Source organism: Dermacentor silvarum, chromosome 4 (genome assembly GCF_013339745.2).
Source record: "Dermacentor silvarum isolate Dsil-2018 chromosome 4, BIME_Dsil_1.4, whole genome shotgun sequence".
Taxonomy (NCBI): Eukaryota; Metazoa; Arthropoda; class Arachnida; order Ixodida; family Ixodidae; genus Dermacentor; species Dermacentor silvarum.
The window spans coordinates 233416426-233435987 of NC_051157.2; the positions used below are offsets into that span (position 1 = coordinate 233416426).

At 46.9% G+C, this 19562-nt stretch overlaps 1 long non-coding RNA gene across 1 annotated transcript; it reads left to right on the forward strand.

Moving 5' to 3' along the window:
• Nucleotides 1–9272: 9272 nt before the first annotated feature.
• Nucleotides 9273–13507, forward strand: LOC119448551 (uncharacterized). Its single transcript, XR_005191165.2, has 3 exons — nucleotides 9273–9789; nucleotides 11833–11925; nucleotides 13407–13507. It is a non-coding gene; the product is annotated as an uncharacterized LOC119448551 (long non-coding RNA).
• The last annotated feature ends 6055 nt before the right edge of the window (nucleotides 13508–19562 follow it).

Here is a 19562-nt window from a genome sequence, read left to right on the forward strand (position 1 = left end):
TTACTTTGAAAGTCAATGTCCGAGACCGAGAATATGTAGGCGATCCATACCACGTGACCTTCGAGGGCACCCAGCGCCAATCACCACCACCACGGGCATTCTCCGTTGCGACGTTCTCAAAACCACGCACGCGAGCGCGCGCGGCGAGCCAGACGCATGCAAGTGTAGCTTCGCCGCTTGCCTCGCGAGAGTCGATGAGAGCAGACATTGATTGAACAGTGCGCGCTCTTCTGTAGACGTGATTCACGAACGTAACGAGGGCGTCCCATTGTTTACAGGCAGGGAAAGTGGGTCGGCGGCCTCCATCTGCTGCCCGCAAGCAGCTTGCCCGCGCCCTCTTTAAGCGTGCTGCAGTTGTTTTATTTAATGTTAGAATATTTTAATTGGTGGCGGCACATGGCACAATCACATTCCTTGAGCTAGATTATTCGAAGGTGCGGACATTGCTTGCTCGAGATATGGATGCACACAACTTACCAATTAATTATGCTTTAGATAATTAACGTTTCAACAAATCGCAATTGAGATACACTGAAATTAATTAAAAAATGGAGCCAGTGAGTTCGGAAGATGTGTCCACTTAGCCGAAATTCGGAAGCTGGCACCAGCTTCGAGGTATGCGCTCCTGAATTGCACGACAAAAGGCATTGCTCCTAAATTATTGCTGCTCTACTTAATGGGGTTCTGTTAATAAAGCAAGTGGTATACAACGGTGTTTGTTAATGCATTCTTTCTTAACTTTATCTCAATTTTCTCGGGGAAAAAAGAAAATCGTCCATTATTACAGCAGAAAAAAAAAAGGCGAGCATCAACTTTCTTAAATTTCGCGCGAGATCATTAACGTTATTAGGTCAGGGCCACGTCACGAGTTCCGAAGTATAGCCTTGCGTTGCAACCTGTTTTGGCGTTGGCGGAGTTGAGGTGACGCGGGTAGTGCTCGTATGCGCTGTCGGTATGTTTAGCAAACTCGCGTCGAACAGCCAGAGGAGATGCACCATGCCGTCGCCATACGATCGTCGACGCCGTTGTCACCTTGTCGTTGTCGTCGCGCGCACTTCTCGCCTTACACGAACACGTCGGTCTACCTGGTAACGCTTTGCGGAACCCAACGTGATAATCGACTGCCAGCTACCGGCACAATGCTTCGCATAACATAGATCCACAGCTCGTGGGATTGCCGAACCTATTTTTCCCCAAAGGTCTTTCTTATACCACGGCTATGAGGGTGGTAAGATTGTCGTGCACACCTCTTTATCTTTTCCTTTTGTTCGTGATTCGGCATGACATTCACGATACGTCTGACAAGAAGAGCCGAACCAGTGCGGAACATTAGGCGTAACTTGCTGTCGCACGTAAAACGCCAGCTGAGCGCGCATCTCGGAGGCACATATGACACAAGGAGACTTCATAACGATACGAAAATTTAACTACAGCTTGCTATCGCGAGTAAGAATGTTGTAATTGCACCTATATGCGCGCACGTTGTGTACAATATATACACACTTGGTATTATGCACGATGTGAACACTGGGTTCATTACAAATGAGCGCATATGATTGCCTTTACCTCCCGCACAATTTTTCCTTAAGCTGGGATCAGAAGAGTTGTCGAAGAAACGTCGATCTTTGGCAGTCACGCACGAAAGATGCTAATTTACACATTTGTGTCCTCAGGTGCTGAGCCTACGCTGGGTGCAACCTGCAGGTGCAGCAGACGATGTACGCAGTGCAAGCCAGTCGCCCGCTGTGACAACATGCCTTTCTATGGCGCCGTCTGCTACGGTTGCATGCTAATACGATTTACATGAACGTCCCTCAGTACAGGTACAGCACGGATCCCATTACGCTCTGGCCTTCTGGGAGGTCACTTGCATGTCACATGAACAACGCTGTGAGTCAGACAGTACGCATTCGTGCATGGGAGAATAGATAAGCGTCACAGAGCGTACGTGCATCTACCCATGACGTGTACCTAAATAATAGCACGCAATCACTGACATCGGCAAAGCGTTCTCTTGCTGTTTTGGTCCTGTCCTCTTTTTTCGCTGTGTTATCCGCTTCCGACGAACACTCGGCTTTGGCGAGGTTCTCTTTCTGCTATTTGTTCTAGTTCTTTACTGCATTGTTTCTCTATTATAACTGTGCCTGACAGGCACAGAAAAAAAATCAGACTTGAGGCACGTCTAACTTCCAGCTGCGTCCGTATTGTAACTCGCTTGCCACGTACCTGTCAAAAGTCAGATGTGGGTTACGTAGATGTGGTGATGCATGCATGTTAGCTTTGTCGTCCTCCTTCGTGCTTGCTCGGTAGACGTACTGTTCACCAAGAAGTAAGCGTTTCATCAATTAGAATACAGCTGCCTCTACCAGTAATTAGCTGTCAGAAACCACGCAATCAGAGTAAATCAATCTTGTAGTGCTTTCTGAGGCTATCAATATTAACCTTGCGGGCATCCTAAAAACAAGAGAAACAAACATGACGTCTGCTTTTTTTGATGACATTCCCCGAAGTCGCCCTTTTCCTTCCTTATATGTATCTAGCAACGTATGCTTTCATTGACCTTTTAGTCTGTTGCCGCTAGAATCAATCATCAATACCTTATGCTCGACACAGCTCTCGTTTTCATGAACACTACAGCAAACGGGGACATTGCCTGAAAACCCACGTGTCAAACAATCATGAGTACGGCTCACGGAATGGGTGAAACGGTACTGCGGTATACTGCCTAAATCAATTAATTTAAATTCCCGTTCAGTTGCTGTGCAAATTCCTCGCCGAGTGCAGGACATCCTTCGTTTGTATTTAAACTCAGCCTGCCGGTCTTCTCCACTTCATTCTAGAAAACAAAGATGTCAAAACTGACGTTAAGGAGACGACTTTTTTTCTTCCCATTGGCCACACGAAAAAGCCTTGACAACGTTTTTGGAATGGCCGACCGGACACACACAGCCAGCTGTGACGAGACCTTTGCGCACACCTTCTCTGTGCCTGGCAGCGTTATAGGGCCGAAAGGCAAGTGATGCGTGAAGTGCTTGACAGAGTAGACAATCGTCTACAGCCAGAACAGACAGCTATATGTATATTGGTCAGTGAACCCAAAGTAACACCTCGCAGAAGGCAATGTCTGCGCTACTCGGGTTCCTGAAGTCTACGAGCCTACACGATAAACTTTGAAAAAGAAAACTGTGTGCTATACCCATGATTGTGCACGCGTATTGCGCTGTTTATGCTCCGCTCATTGTGTTTATGCTCTATTATCACACACCTAATTAGTATTCCTTTAACCCTTGCCCCATTGCAGGTTAGCAAACCGGGGGTGCGTCTGGTGAACATCCCTGCGTTTCCTTGCTTCTCTGTCTTTATATCTAATTATTATTTGGACAAACATTACTTGAATGCATCATCGACTTCATAGAAAAAAAACTGATCGACATGACTCTCACGTATAGACTAATAATGGCAAACAATTATTGACGAAGGGATCCACATCAAAACTGAGCTGTAATCCCTTAATTGCGAGTTTGTTGTTCTCATTAACAGTGAACCATACTGTACCGCCTATCCGCGAGTATTTCTGCCAAAGGAATACAAAGTTTGCGAAACATTATAAAAAAAAATGGAAACCCACTTACCTGAGTGATTCGAAAGATATGAAGTATAATCAACAAGGGGTGAAAATGGAAGCCTCAGGTTGAAGTAAAGGTTTCAACAAGGGAACCTGTCCTAGTTAGGGTGATGACGAGTACCATTTTCGCAACATTGGCTCCAGCTTGACTTGTTTTCGTCCAGATGAAGTCTCCCATCTTCCTGTGAGCACTTTGTTTCGTTTGTGTCGAAATATTTGAGACACGGACGTTGTGTGTGAAGAAGAATTTTTTAGTTTTCATTTATTCCTTTATTCTATTAAAATAACGTGATATAATCCGCATATTAATTCTCATATACGTACCTATTTCCAAATTTATGTTTGCAGTATTTTATTTGCCTCCTTTCTTATTGTTAAATCGAACTACCCGGTTCTTGGCCAAACCCCCAGAGTGGGTATGTGCCGTTACCATCTAGGCTCTGCATCTGCATCTACATAAACCAGACGAGTTTCCGGTTTGCTACCCTACACAGTGGGTAAGAAAAAAAAAAGATGGCAGATCCCACGCTCTGTGGGAATCGATGTTATGTGAAGCAGTGTGCGGGGAGCCTACCAAGAAACGACCATGAGAGTGCCAAGACCTAGTAGGCGGCTGTTTCATGGCCTACATGACACGCATGTCATGACATTCATGTCAGGAGTTCCTCAGGAGCCGCTTTAGCTAGGCGAAAGAGACCTTAAAACGAAAGCCTTAGTCACGCTCATGACTATATATGACTTCGACCATTAAACTTAAGCAATTTCCTCCACTTAGTACCACATCCGAACTTTTAGATGAGTCATGCTCATGACTATGACTTATGCCACCATCCTTTAGTGTTTCCTTCACTTCGTGCCCACGTCAGGACCCATTTAAGTGGTTTGTGAGTGTTAATCTTTTCTCGCTGAATCATTGTAATTTTTGCTGAGTCATGCTCATGACTATGAATTCTACCACCATCCTTTAATGTTTCCTTCACTTAGTACCCACGTGCAACCCATTTCAGTTTTTTTGTGTGTTAATCTTTTTTTGCCGAGTCATTGTCATTTTCGATGAGTCATTCTCATGACTATGACTTCTATCATCAACTGTAGTGTTTCCTTCCCTTAGTACCCACGTCCGAACCCCTTTCGGTGGTTTAGAGTCACAAACTGAGCAAAAGCGTTTGAGCGTCCAGATAAAATGACCGAGTGTTCGTTGCTACTTGGGCTGTCGATGATTCCGGGATGATCTTGCGCAGAACGTGGCCGAGTCTCGAAGCATGACCTCGCAAAAATTTGGCCGAACCGAGGTAAAGCTAGGTGGTGTCGCCAACTTCACTGTTTGCCCAGTCTTCGCACCACTAGTGTGAAGCTGCCTCTATTTTTTTTTGCGTTACAGATTTTATGTCCCAACCCGAACAACAAGATTTGTGCTGGATGTGCAGCAGCAAACCCAGACAAAGACCATAGGTGCGTACCTAAATGCCAGTTATACAGCGAGGACCATCCAACCACAGATAAGACACCCAGACAAAGACCATAGGTGCGTACCTAAATGCCAGTTATACAGCGAGGACCATCCAACCACAGATAAGACGTGCAAAGCCAAATTCAAGAAGCCCTTCATCGTTAAACACAGACAATGGCAAAGACTGCAACGAGAACTAAAACGAGAACATAAAGACGCTACCTCAAGAGAAGACAGGGCAGAGTCTCGTGGAAGGCCAAACGCCAGGGAACGACGCTCCAGATCGAGAACAAGGTCTCCATCCTACCCCAGATCCTTATCCCGGTCCGGCTCCAGGACACCGGGGTCACGACCGGGATACAGATCCAGGTCAAGAACTAGGCTACCCACTTCAGCAAACACGTCAACCACGGTGAGCTGGGCAGACGTGGTCGATGGCGCGCGCCCAGGGGCTGGCGGGGACACTGCCCCTAGTGGACACTAGTGGTAGAGCGCCCGCCTCGGCTGCGGGAGGCTGTGGGTTCGATTCCCACCGCCGCCGGGCACCCACTGGTTCAAAAGGGTACAAGCGTACCCCGGCCTGGCGTTCGGCTTCCTTCAGGGGTGATACGCTTGGGAAAGGAGCCTGCGCCCTGAATTCCCGTCGAAACCAACGTGAGCACGGCGGGGACACTGCCAGGGGAGAAAAGGAAGCAGGACGACGATGGGCCCTCGGGCCGCTCTACATGGCCGGGCACATTTGTGCTTCGGCGACCCCTCTGGCCCAGCCCACTGTCCGAAGCTGTAGCTCCGGTTGCGCGCTGCGCAGGGCAGCCTCCCACCGCTCCTGGTGTTCTGACCCTCGCCACGGGGGCTTGGGCTTGTTCGGGCAATTTAGAAAGATGTGGTGAAAGTCGGCTCTGGTGCTAGGACACAAGTGGCAGTGAGGAGAGGTTTCGCCGTGCGTAATAATGGACCGAAGGAAAGGGGTCGTAACTGCGGCCGTTTGAAGTCTGCGCCACAAAGCCTGGTCACTTCTTGGAAGAGATTTATGCGCTGGGGGGGGGGGGGGGGTGGATTAGGCGGGAATGTCTGTAAAACAGGGTGAGTTCATGGTAGCTGAGGAATCGATCTCTGGCACTGCGAGACGAAAGCGGGTCGCTCTCAGCCAGGTTGACGAGTGCTCGGGCCTGGGTGTGAGCGGCCATGTTGCTTGGGTGTTCGCTTTGAGCAGGGACCCAAAGGAGGGTGATAAGGCGATTAGGAGGGGGAGTTGATTCGAGTATTTTAGCAGCCGGGGAGTGGATTTCGCGATTGGCATAATTACTGGTTGTGGTTTTAGAATCAGAGAAAATACACTTAGCGGAGGAGAGAGCAATTGCTAAGGCAATTGCTGTCTCTTCCGCATCTAGGGATTCTGTCAAATTTGGAATCGACGCACAGACAATGGGGTTTTGGAATCCCTCTACAACGGCTAATGCGAAAACTGGTCGGTCTGAATATTCAGCCGCGTCTACATAGACTGCCGGTGTAGGAGGAGGGTAGCTCTTCTGCAGAGCCTTGGCTCTATAGCTTCCCGTCTTGCTCGATTATGTTCCGGGTGGGTGTTTTGGGGAAGTGGCATAATGCAGAGGTTATTGCTAACAAAAGTGGGAGGAGAGCGCGTGGCCGTGGTATGACCGGGTAGGTTGATTCCGAGTCGGTGCAGAAGTATTTGACCAGTTTGTGTATGTGATAGCCTTTGATATTGACCTCAGAGGTGCGCGTCTACGAGCTCTCCCAGGGTGTTGTGCACCCCTAGTTGAAGGAGTTGTCTGTGTGCGTTGATTTAGGGAGATGGAGAGCAGTTTATAGCCAGTTTAGATGAGTTTGTTGAGGTAAGGGATGGAGTAGGTGATTCTGCAAAGGCTAAATGCCTGAACGAGGCGACGTGTGTCTGCTTCTCGCATGCCGCGATGACGAGTGGAGATGCGCTTAATTAGTGAAGCTCTATTGAGAATCGCAGTGCGGTATAATTTTATGGTTTCAGCGTTGGAGCCATTGTCAGAAATATTGAGACCCAAGATTTTGATTTTATTAACCCTGCGGATGGGAGTGTCATCTAGTGTGACTTGGATGTTAAAGATATCCTGTTTTTTTTAGGTCCATCACTATAGGAGTTCTGATTCAGCCTCCGAGCAGCTTAGACCGATGCAATTGGCGTGCTTAACAAGTGTAAACGGCCAACTGTAGTTTTGATTCGATTTCGCCATGGTTGCCGGAATTGACCCAGATGGTTATGTCATCCGCGTACAAAGAGTGATTGGCAGAAGGAATTTTGGCAAGTTCCCGCGCTAACGGGATATGAGTAATGTTGAAAAGAAACGGGGACAGAACTGCTCCCTGTGGCGTTCAGGTAGCTCCCGCTCCAGACGCGAGCACGAAAGATCCAACTGAAGTCCCGGACAATGATATGGACAAAGGGGATGACCCCCCTCCACTCAAACGCAAGGCCCAAGCCAGAAGTGATAAACTAGATAACACGGTGGCAGACCAAGCGTTAGCCGATATCCAAAAGACCCTAGTAGAGATACAAAAGGAGTGGCCACACGGACCACTTCTTGTCAGAGGCGGCGTGACCGCTGCCAACGTAACAGTGACGACGAGCAACCTAGGAAAGCTGCAGCTGCCCACGGAAGACAGTGAGAAGACGCTAGTGCTGAGAAGCAGCAGCTGTACGACAAACCCATCTACAGCCATGGCACATAGGCTACCGTATTTCGACCAAGAAACAGATAAGTGGCACGCTTATCTGGTAAAGGTTGAGGCTTATTTTGAAGCAAGCCAAGTCACCGATGACGCCAAGAAGTGAGCTTCGTTGGTCGCGGCGCTGGGGTCTAAGACGATAGAAGTCTTGTGCGCAAGAGTAGCACCGCGTCAGCCAAACTCGCTCAGCTACAGTTGTGTGTACGTTAAATGAGTTTTATGACCCAACGCCTAATGAGATCTCGGAGAGCCCAATTTCCGTTGTCGATTTGTTGAACTATCATTGATTCCATGGAAATTCTATGAAATTACAACACTCAATGAGCCAGCACAATGAGATTTCATTAAAAATTCCGTTGTGCATTGCTCAATAAGTTTTCTGTTGACGAATTTTCATGGATTTCTCGTTGCATTTTCTCACTTAAGGCGCGCGATCCAATGAGGGAAGCCAGGCATCCTGGCTAACTGTTTGCTTTACGTTCGGATATGCGCTGCCATCGTAGGCCGAAGATTGCCATTCTTGAATTTTTGAGGTCACTCTCCCACCTCCCCCAATCCCCCCTCCCCCCGTCTTACCCATTGGCGGATCCAGACAAGAGACCCTGCGACAAAACAGCGAAAACGTTGTCCGTGTTTACTTCTCTCCGCCCACGTGTAGCCTCGCGCTGTAAGCACATACTTCAGGATGACGCACCAACTTGCCCAAACTTACGTTTCCTGCTGTCCACGAACTAACCACTGAGCGCCTCTTTTGTTACGCTAATACCCCTCATCATTTATTTACAATGGCTGGCGATAGCATGCCTAGCTTCATGCCTTGCTCAATGCGTGCCGAAGGAGGACAGAATACTAACAGATGACTGTTTTTTGAACTTGTGTTTCGAACCCATCATACGTCGATGTATGGATCCCACTGGTGTCTACTAATATGTCTATTACGTGGCATCGCAAGCTATCACGCGGATACAGAGCCAGTGGTTTGGCGACCTCGAGTAAATTTTCACTATTACTTTACGGCAAGACATGCAACAAAATGCAGTGCGATTCCCACCGACGGTTGGCAGAGGTCGTGCGACCAGCCACAATGATGATGATGATGATTATCATTATATTTATCGGCATCAAAACCTTTGAAACAGGGCGGAGACATATGTCACCTAGCCTGCTTGGTTTATTCAAGATTTACAACATCTCTAAATGGCGACTCGACTCATGGAGACTCATGTTCACAGCAGCAAGCGCGACCTGCCCAATCGCATCAACAAAACATTTCGCGATTGATGCCGTTCACGTCTGCTCGCGCCGTCATCGCCGCGTAACATAATCTTCAGCGCATTGGTTAACCAGCTTTGCCACTGCGTTCGCGCGACTGAGAAATCAAGCTCTTAGCGAATGAGCCAGAACAGTGGTGATTCGCGATCATTTGCGATCGGTTGCTTTGTGACCAAATTGATCGAAGTGTGGCCTTTGAGATCTGTCGCGCTGAGGTGATCTCGAAGGCTTTGCCTAAGTGTTGTCCTCAACACTAAATGATTGTTTTAACGCAGCCAATAGTCATTTGCACAAGGAGGTATTTTATTTTATTACACTCTCTGTATAGCTGACGACATATAATAAAATACTGAAGTTTTTCGAAAAAAAAATGATGTTCGATGTTTTTACCAAACCTAGCGAAAACTAAAAAAGTTACCAAGCAACATTGGTATATCATTTTTTTTTTTGCGTTTGTTTTTGTCGCCATTTCTCATTTTTTTTTTCTTGGTCGGCGTGTGCGCCACGTGTGTGTCGTGAGCTCTAAGCACGTGAGTGTGTGTTGTCATCTGCTGCTGCGCGATAAGGAACATTTTGTCAAGAGCGTACAAGACGAAAAGCGGGATGTATCTATATACCGTCCGTGCATTGGCTGACGCGGAGGTATGCTACCGACTCGGCTGCGTGGACGCGGGCACGAAGAAAGGAGCGCCGACTGACCAACGATACTTTGACTGCGGTAAGCACTTGTCTCGTGTTGTGTGTATAACTGATTTCCTAGCTGAATGTATGTTTCACGCTGTGATGTGTGGTGCGCGACGGTGATATTTGTGGTGTGCGACAAGGTGCGGTACATGGTATTTTTCTTGTGCCGCGTGTTCACGCGCCGGACGGTCTTCGGCGTCGTCGTTTTCGGCGCGGCGCGGTAGAGCGGCGCGTGCTCTCCTTGTTGTCTGCTTCTTGTTTACATGTACCGCACCTTGTCGCACACCACAAATATCACCGTCGCGCACCACACATCACACACGCCTGGTTCACGGCGCCAATGTCAAAGAATTTTGTGCGGGGCCGGTCCGGTGTGCGTGTGGCGTGTTGCATTTCGCCTTCCGCCGATGGAGCGCCAAGGTGTGGGCATGTCGTCCGTTTAAGCTGAGCATCTAGCAGCCAGGCCGATTTATCTGAACTGCAGTTTAAGCAAGTTTGTCGCAATCAGACCACCTAAATACTGAACTGCAACAAACCACTTAAACAGGGGCGCTTGTTTATGTGTTCTCATGCTCGTCCCTACCCGTTGCGCTGCAAGGTCGCGGGTTCAGCTCCGGCCGCGGCAGCCGGATTTCGATTGGGCGAAATGCAGAAACGCTCGTGCTTAGATATAGGTGCTCTTTAAAGATTCCCAGGTGGTTAAATTTAATCCAGAGCCATACACTGCGGTGTGGCTTATGATATTATGGTTTTGGCTCGTAAAATCCCAGAATGTGATTGATGAACACAATGTATGACCCTGTTTTTTAAGTGGTACTATTACAGCGGGGCCCATGCCACATCCGTTTATGTAAACATCGAACTCGCTGTTCGTCTTTTTGTTGTATCGTTATAAAATAATCATGCAGAAATGTCATGAACGATATCGCGTCATGTCTAAAAAAACTGTCAGTTTGATCGTTCGCGAATGGAATGCTATCGTATTGTAAAAAAAGAAAATAAATGCTCACAGCGCATGGGATCGACGCCACCAGTTTCCCTCCCATCCTTGGATATCTTTTTCACGTTGCAAAACTATTTCTACGAAATTATTGTTCTATACTGTTAATAATTTGAAAACCAATATTTTACTCGTGGCGTATGATAGAAAAAACACGCTAGCCAGGTGTTACTATAAGTATATTCCTTCGCGCAAAAGAAAATAGAAAATAATATCTGTGAAAGTATGCAAGCCAGAGAGAGAAAATATGCAAGTCGGAGGACTGACAAGAATTGCGACTTTTATGTACTCGGCGCAGAAAAGTGCCTTTAGCCGATGTTATATTGTCAGACATTTCTTTTGAAGTTCTTTAAATGTTCTGCGAAAAGCTGTCGGTAAAATAAATTGGTTTTTGGTATTTCACTATATCTAAAACATATGCCGTGAACAATAAAAAGTTCAACTGATTCATTCAGTCACAAAAAACAGTGTTAACACAGTAGCTGGTACCAACATACACTTACTTAAATAAGCATCAAGTGCTTATTTACATCTTTTATACTTGAGGGCATTTCGTTGTGTAGCTTGCACAATATTGCGTTTATACAATTCTTTAACTAGCGGCATCCACAGCATCTGAAGAAAAGGGTATGGCAGTTGTTGGTGCAAACTTGCGTGACACATCAACAGCAGAAAACATTCTTATACCAACTGGTTAATGCTTTGTGTGAATGTAAAAAGAATGTTTAAGACTGTTAGACTGCGTTCGTGAATATTCTTACACACAGAATAAACAGTGGTAAGACAACAAGCCACAGTTGAACATGCCCTTCCTCGTAAAAAGTTCCTGTGCACGTGCTCCATAATACTTATGAGTGTGTAGGTGTTGAGGCCCTCTAGCAGCATTATGTAGGAATTCCATGACTATGGACAAGAAAAACAGAAAAACACTGCAACAATGTTGTTCCTGTTAGCCTTCAATACTGTGGGATCTTAAAAAGAAGTTATGATGTGCTCATACTGCTGATTTTTACGTTCCTTTTGCTGCTAGAAAAAATAGCTATGGTAATTTTTTTTCATTCAAAACTATCTATGCAGCATGTGTGCCACTCAAGTGCAACAGTTCACGAGGCATCCCAGGCCCCGAAAGAAGTTGGAAGAAGATGCAAGCGCAGCATGCCAATGTTGTTGGTGAGAGCCTTGTAACATTGTCACATCATACATAAATTTGTGGAATGCTAATCTCGTAAAGCGGTTACTAGCACACAATGTTTGCAGAAATTCAAACAAGACAGAACTTGCAGAAGAAGAAGGCTGGAAGAATGGTTAAACAAAAATATCACTAGGACCAACATTTTGGCAAGGGAATTGTCTTAAGTCAAGCCAGCACCTGATTTCTGCTCCCCCACTTCATTGGGGGAAGATGAGAATGATGCAGGCAGTGCATAGAGTAAGGTGAGGGAATTGTAAGTGTTCAAAAAAGAGGACAGAAAGAAAACAAGAAGGTGTAGGTTTCTTGTAATAGAGAATGTGTAGGGCTACTAGTGTTGCTTAATCCAAGTAGGGGTGACAAACCTAGAAGACAATTTGTGTGTATGCAAGTGTTTCCTTTGTTGGGCCTAGTTAACGAGAACGAAGATATATGGTTTGGATATTGCAAAAGAAAGAGCAATAAAAAGAAAACTAGAATCTCAGTTGTATCCAGATATTTTTGATCAAGCCAAGGAAGCATGAAATGAAAGCGAAAGGCACGAATGCACATCTTGTCGAAACCAGAGGGCATTAAAGTAGAGATAAAATAAATGATCGATTGAGTTATGAATTCATCATAGCCCACCCGCTAGCACACACACAGTCCTAGGTGTATTTGTGCTCTAGATGACTATGATGGCACATTTCAAAACATTGTTAGCTGTTTGCGACACGCTACCTTTTTTGTTGCTCGTTTTTTTAAAAGACCTGCAAATCTTTTTTAATAGAAGATTCTCGGCTTCACTCAGCTCTCACATATAGCTTATTGCTATCACAAGGTGGCATTAACCCTACAAATGCTAAATGCTAGCCTCGCCATTAGCAGGACCTTAGCAGCCATACGAAGATGAAGAGCCTCTTCACGTTTGTGTCACAGGCACATTATGCATGAAGTTCATTTAGTTCAGCAGGCTTCATGGACCTTATGAAGATTTGAGGTCTTTCACTTAGTCATAAAAAGAGCTATACAGGAAGTAGTGCATTGCAAACAGACGCAATATTCTCAAATATGCTTTGCAAGCCTTGTGTTGACATAGTGACCATATGTTAATTTTAAAGTTGTAATTTGTGATAAGCATTTAGGCAAGAACACAAAAATATTAGGTCTGTTCTCGTGCATGATAAGAACATCAAGCTAGTTTAATCTGCATAGAAGTTCACTTATTGCATATATGCACTTATTTCATAGTTCACTGCATAGAAGTTCATTGACGATCCTGTGTCGCAGCAGAGACCACATTTGCCATGGCTCGTTATACTGTTGTTATACCTTAGGCAGAACAATTTCACCTGCATTAAACCACAAAAGCTTTAAGCACTAATATAACTTGCTTACTTTTATGGCTTTAAGCATAATCTTTCACTGCTATTGATGATAGTACATGTTGGTTATCTTACTGATTACATCTTTTTTTTTTCAGAATATTGCAGCACGAAGTTTCCAGGCGCAAGTGTTTCTTATATAAAAGAAAGCCTATTCTCTCCCCTCACAAGGGAAATAAAATCACTATATAAAAATGCCTTTTCATGTGCCTTTTTTGCTTTCCTGTTGGCTGCAGTTAATATTCAGCCTCAGTGAGCCAAATCTTGCTACTTTAGACCTTAGTGAGATATATCCCAGTACAATGAAAATACAATGAAAATTCATCTCGATCTAAATCCAATGAATATACAATAACGAACCAATGGAAAAACAACACAATAATACTACAACAGATTTTCAATGGATTCACGGTGGCCACTTTTCCATGACTACTCAACAAATCTACAATGAAATACCAATAAAAATTCCACAATTTTTTTGTTGATGGTGGCACGAAATATCAATGGAAAACCAATGGAATTCCAACAACATTTTTTGTAAGGGATAATTCGGGAAGTTGTAGTGCCCGCAGCAACACTCCAGAAGTGTGCGATACAAGTAAATTTTAATAACTTATATGATTTGTTGAGCGCGTTTGTACTCTGCTCACATCGTGGTCTCCGTGGACAGGTATCGAAACCCCGTCCTTTTGCTCAGCAGCAGGACGCCTTACAGCCGCTGAGCAACCGTGGTTGTTCAGCCGCAACTCAAAGAGAGTCTCAGAATTCCTGTGGCTCACTCGCTCCGGGCGTTTTTATAAATGTGACGTCTAGGGAACGAAATCGAGTCCGCATGGAAATAAGGACCCCAAAGAAAAAGATACCACGAGCGCGAACCCATCTGCAACTGTTGGCAGCGCACGCTTTATCTCGTCCGCGAGCCGTGAAGCATCCCTCGAATGATGATTAATGAGGATACGGCTATCTCTTTCCGCGTCGTCCCCCCCTTTTTGGCATTCCTCTCCGCTTTTCGGACTGCGAAACTTTCTAGAATATCGGCCGTGGATTCGAGAAAGAGAAACCGCGACGATGACGACGCCCATTAACATTTCTCTCTCTCCCTCCCTTTGAGTGGTTGGCGGTGCGCGGGCCTTATCGGCCCTCGCGGTTTTCATTCAAAACCACTTCTCCCTTCACCGCGCACGGCGCTTGAGCTTTCCGGTGCCGTAATTTACAGCTGTCTTTGTTCTCCCCTCCTCCTGTCGAAGTGGCTCTTGCGACGCGCAACTTCTTGGTTATCGTGGAGCGAGGAGAGATGGTGGAGGAGTGGGAGAGCGTGGCTTTCTGTGTACACTTTATGTGTGACGTCTGTGTACGTCACGTCTCTATACCTGACATTTGTACATGTGATGTCCGTGATTGCGACATGCGTATACGCACCTTCTCTATACATACCTTCTCTCCCAGATAATCGGTTGGTAAAAGAGCTATATAACATATATAAAAAAAAAACAGGTAGATGCTGCCGAAAAAAATTTTAACCAGAAAGAGAAAACAGGGGTCCTGCTGCTGATAACATTGGTGGCGGGTCATGTTGAGCCATTCGGTGAAGTGGGGCCAAAATCACCTTCTCAATGCAGAAGCACAATTGCCGTATAGCGTTTCAGCCAAGACATTGAATTGCCCGGCTGAATCGCCATGTCAAGATGTTTTCACCGCGTGACTCTGTACTTTCTTTACAAGGACGCCCTTCCACCTAACGAGGACAAGGTATTAATTCTGAACTATTGAGAATATCTGTGGTTTATCTGAAAACTGCTCGGTGAGTGAACTGTTGTCTCGGCTTAATCGTGTGCAATTGCCGTGCGCTCGTCATATAGAACACGCATGCATGTGTGAATTGTGGGAGCAGTTTTCATTCGCGGTCCTTAAATTCTGCGCGAGATTCTTTCCGAAGCTCGTGGTGCATCCAAGATACTATGTAACACTCTCGTCGCTGCTTTGTGGGCCTTTTCCGACGGTAAACTTTAAAATATCACCATAAATTAGTTTCATCGGCATGCACGAAAGCGCAAAAAAATTGTATCACACGGCTTGCAGCTGGCGTAACAATACAGCGAGCGCAAGCACCTGAACGGAGAGTCTGTCTCTTGCCGCAGCCATAGAGTCTCACGAGAGAGTCACAAGCAACATGAGAAGCAACACGGATGCCCACAGCATCCGCAGGGAGTGTTCTATAGCTCGAAGGTCCGGTATATACGGCAGAGACGCTCTAAGTACACGTTGTCCAGAGTGCGAAGTCAACGACACAGGGAGGTGGTGGTGGTGCCGGCAGTATGTATACTGTCTCTGGAGAAGAGCTGCTACCGAGGCTTCGAAACTTTATGGCGGGGCAGTCAGGCCGACCGGCCCCGAGGACGGGCGCATTGCGCGAGCGAGCAATGCGCCCCGGCTGGAACTGTTTGCCGCACTCGCCTACAATCGGCATGGGAGTGGCAGTCGGTCGGGTCTGCGTATCTGCGCGTGTGCTTCTGTCCTGCAAGCCGCAGCTGTGGGTGAAATGAGCCGCTCGCACCGCCGGCCGATCCCACGAGTGTGGACTGGAATACTGACACGGCGCTTACTTCTTCGGTGGGCGGTGCTGAGCAGTTTGAGACGAGCCAAGCTGCCGCTGCGGCGCTTTGCGCAAGCGCCATCCTCCTCTGAACATTTGAAGACATGAATGGTGAGAATGGGTGTAGTAAGGATCCGCGCCGTCTTCAGGCGGCCTCGTATCGCGCAACGTATATATCCTTCCTGTATTCGGCAGTCCGTGTTTCGAGCATTCAGTTGGTTCGGAGTGCCTGTGCAAGACAGCGTGCTTACCTTGCAGTGATTTCGTATCAGCGGTGATTAAATATAGTAGTTTGGAGCGACGATCGAAGGAACTCGCAAAGTGGAGCGTGGTGAATCTCGAATTATCGAAGAACATTGATGCACCCGATGCGTCGCTGAGCAGAATTCTCAAGGGCATTTCTGCGCATGCGCTGCGGCTGCAATACTGCGTGATGAGCGCGATGAATTTTAAATGTACCGCTATAAAAACTCAATCGCATAACAACGTTTTCGCCTTCCTACTTAAGTGTATACGTCTCTTTCATCACGAATTCAGTTGAACAATTAAGCCTAAGAGCACGCACGTTTCTGCATTCTGCCCCCATCGGTATGTAGAAGCCTCGTCAGCGAATCGAACCGTCGTGCTCGGTAGCAGAACGCAATGTCCGCCGAGTTACCGTGGTGGACCATTTCTCAGATCACTTTCCTGTTTTAACTCGAGGGCCCCGTATCCCAGAAAATCCGGCGTCGGTGTCGACGTAAGCGCCGGCGTCGTTGGCGGAAATGACCATGCCGAACCACATCATCCCGAACCACCCCGACCGGGCAGGCCCTTCGCGTGGCGCAAAGCGTTAGTGAACAAAAACTGAATTTCTCAAAGTAAAATCCGTCAGAAAAATCGTAAAGGGCGACTTAACCACAACCTACAGACGTGATAGCGTCGGATTGTAATTTGAACATACGAGAAAAAAAGCGTGAACCCGACCTGAACTCTGAACAGCCAGGGATCTTTGTATGCTATCGCATTCCACTCTTAAAGGGGAAGCTAAGCGTCCTCCAAATTTTTCATACTGCTCTGCTAACCCCTTTTGCTCAGGGTGTACGTATACACATTGCATTACGCCATTTGTTTATGCTAGTCCTGTCCACTGGGGGCATGGAAAAAAAAAAAATACACACGTTGAGCTTCGGGCAAATAGAAAAATTTTCTTTGTACTCAATGTGGCTCCGTTTCGCTTCAACGTGCCGAGTATTTTTGCCCTGAGTAAGGCTACAGACGACTACACTTTATACTTTCTCGTTGAACTACAGGCGTCCAACGCCGGGACGTTCAACGTGCGGAACGTTCCGTCAGAAATTGCGAAAGAATAACGTTTCGCATTACTTGCAATAATTAAGTAGTGTATGTACTTGGAGCCGGTGATTTAATTACTTGTCTTTAAAAAACGAAACTTTACTGATTGCTCAATAAATGTATATTTAACTATTCTGTAATTATGGGGACTCACTCGTGAATGCACAAATCGTCATTCTGCCCCATTTGACTTTCTTTCACTGTGCCTCGGGAGTGAAAATTATGTAACGTTTACACATCTTTCCGCAGTCTGTTATAATTCGTGATTGAAATGCGATATACGCACATTGCGTGCACCAGAAAAGCTGCCGCGCAGGGCAGGTCGTAACACAATTGAGAAAAGAAATTCGCGCTCAGAAGAAAACCGATGCGTCCGGTGGTGGGACGCGTACGTATATAGTTATACAGCGCAGCGAAGCCTTCTTCTTCTTATTCCTCCCACGTTCTTCTTTTTCTCGCGAAAAGTGAAAAGAAAGAGACGGATTTTTGAGAACGGAGGAACCCGAAGAGCGCTAATTAGCGGCCTGCGCCTGAGCGGACCGGATCTGGAAGGCACATCCATCAGGGGATCCAGCTCGCTCGTGCAGGAGCGTGCGGTGTGCTGTGCGTTCCCCTACCTCACCCACCTTACCTTCTTTTGTCTTACTATAATTTTCTTTTGCGCCCTGAAAATCTCAACTTTCATTTCTGCTATACTACGCGTCATTAAAACGATGCAGTATACACGGCGGCCGAGATACGTGCAATAACCGGTTACCGTATATAACGGGAAGCTATAGAGAATTACAGGGCCGCGTTTTGAAGGCGCTTCCAGATCAGTCTCAGTGGCACGCCTTCTTCAGTGCTTCGCGACCAGTTAGAATAATTAATAAAATTGCTGCGTTTAGCGTCACCTTCACGTCACCTCCAGAGTTGGTTATGACTGACGCCGTAGTAGGGTGCTCCAGAATAATTTCGACCGGCTTTGTTTCTTATAACGTGCACCAAAAATTGCTGTACACAAGCGCTTCTTTCTACTCCGCCCCATCTAAATACGGCCGCCTTGGCCGGGAATCCAGCCCGCTACCTTGTGCTCAGCCAGTGCAACGCCAGAGGCCATTGAAACACCGCGGCGGGTAGGTTCAGTTCCATATGGCTTCTGAAGCGAGTGACAGCAGGGCTCTGTGCTTCGTACATATAGTGCCTTTTGTGTGGCGCAAATGCCGGCGAACTTGCGCTAGTGTATTTGTTCGAATGTATAGCAACGTATTTCTTACGGCAGAGTTAAGTTACAACGCTTGTTCGCGTTCTTCATTATTTGTGCTGCGGTGAGATCTGCGGATAGCATAGCTAAACGACGGCTGTCTGCATATCTCGTTCTGCGCTTCATGTCCTCTAATAAGGATGGGGAGTAGACTTATGGCTATCACGCGGTGCGATTTGCCGCGCAGTGCATCCGTTGCTTGGCGCTATTAAGTCCACGGCTGAGCCCGACGATGCGGCAGTTAGGAGGTGTTATCTCATAGCATCTCCGGCACGTTCAGCTGCCTCCAACTGCGAGCAAAGCGTCGGTTTCCGCGCACTAAGAGACAACTGAAATGTGGACGCAATTAGATGGGAAGCAACCGTGTGCGGTAAAGGCGTAATACCAAGGCCTCCTTTCTACAGGCCCGCCCGCTCCCGTCTTATTTCTGGCGGCAAAGAGTTGACCTCGGCGGCGGCGAGCAGTGTGCCACGAATACAGTCTCGCTAAATGCGTGCAGCGCTGTGGAGCGTATCGTGCGCGCTGCGGTTGTTGGTGAGGGCAGTGCAGTGCCGGAAAAGGAAATAAATACCGCTACGTGTGAACAGCCCGATTCAACTTAAAAGGGGCCACCTGTGACTTAATTGGCCTGAAGATAAAGTATAGTTCATTATTTCGAAACAAACGGTGGAAACGATATACATCGCTTCAGCTCGTATACGTCAGCTGTTCTGTACTGTTTCAGTCAGTTTCGCTGAAGAGGCAACTACTGCGATGTCACGACATTGGTCGGCTGCATACGCTGATATGCAGCTCAACGTTTCCACATTGCTACACATATTATAAGTTTCCTGCCAAGCACGCCTAAGGGCATCGACTTTGCATCGCTTCCATTTTTTTTTCTCTCTTTTTTTTTCCCCTAGTGACGTCTGCTTTCTCTTCACGGCAGCAGACGACACGAGCGGGGATGAGCGCGTGCCACGTTGGCGTAATGTATCACTAACGCTCTGGGTCTCTCGGTGCTGCACGACGCTCCTCTCCCGTGCCACACTGCGCGATTTTAATGACCCACAGTGCATGCAGCAGAGTCGCCGTCGCCTTATC